The sequence below is a fragment of the Rhincodon typus genome, chromosome 1 (assembly GCF_021869965.1).
Source record: "Rhincodon typus isolate 14 chromosome 1, sRhiTyp1.1, whole genome shotgun sequence".
Classification (NCBI taxonomy): domain Eukaryota; kingdom Metazoa; phylum Chordata; class Chondrichthyes; order Orectolobiformes; family Rhincodontidae; genus Rhincodon; species Rhincodon typus.
The window spans coordinates 4,880,274-4,881,341 of record NC_063332.1 but is presented as its reverse complement, the minus strand read 5'-3'; the positions used below and the strand labels follow the sequence as shown (position 1 = coordinate 4,881,341).

General features: G+C 43.0%; 1 protein-coding gene across 1 annotated transcript in view; it reads left to right on the top strand.

The window, feature by feature from the left end:
* emx1 (empty spiracles homeobox 1) overlaps nt 1–1,068 on the top strand; it is a 52,113-nt gene that overhangs the window by 6,773 nt on the left and 44,272 nt on the right. The window lies entirely within an intron of this gene.

The following is a 1,068-nucleotide window of genomic DNA, read 5'->3' as shown; positions in this document are numbered from 1 at the left end:
TTCACACTGCGGGTACAGGGACCACACTCTGCGGGTACAGGGTCCACACACCTGGGTACAGGTGTTCACACTGCGGGTATAGGGTCCACACACCCGGGTACAGGGTGTTCACACTGCGGGTACACGGGCCACACACACTTCATACCTTTTCCATATATCTGGGTAATGACTCATCACACTCTGGTACAAATAGACTCCCTGCACAACTGTTGCTACCATGGTCATGTGACATTCTTGTGAATATGTCTTTTCTCAGAAATGCCCTGGGTAATTGTACAATACTGTGTAGGGTTGGAATAATTACACAGCACTCAGTAATGTCCTGGGGTAATTAAACACAATAATGTCTTGGGGTAATTACACAATACACTATTAAGATCCTGGGTAATTACACAATACACAGTTATATCCCTGGGGGAATTAAACACAATAATGTCCTGGGGTCATCTCATAACACAACTATATGGCATCTCGGTTGAAATTTATAAAATGTTGAGAGATCATGATGGTGTAGATGTGAAGAGAATGTTTCCTGTTGTGGCAGAATCTAGAGCTAAAGGGGTCACTGTTTAAAATCAGGGGTCACCCATTTCTGACAAAGACTAGATGGCTCTTTTCTCTCAGAGGGTTGTTAGGTTTTGAAATTTACTTCCTGAAAAGAACATAGAAAATGAGTCTTTGAATTTGTTTAAGGCAAAGGTGAATAGATTCTTGTTCAGCAAGGGGTTGGAAGATTATTGGGATAGGCAGGAATGTGGATATGAGGTTACAATCAGATCAGCCATGACCTCATTAAATGTTGGTGCAGGGTGGATGGAAATGTATATGACACAGAATAGTGACAGGGAATCTGTACATAGCACATGTTAATGTCCCATATATCCAGATGTGGGGAAAATCATAGAATCATACAACCTAAGTTATGACACAATAAGGGCTGGCACTCAAATGGGCATGGTGGTGTTGTGAGAGGGCAATGTAGATTGTAAAGTAATGTAGGGGAGATGGTGATATAAGGGAGATGGTGATGTAGGGGAGATGGTGGTGCGGGGGAGATGGTGGTGTGGG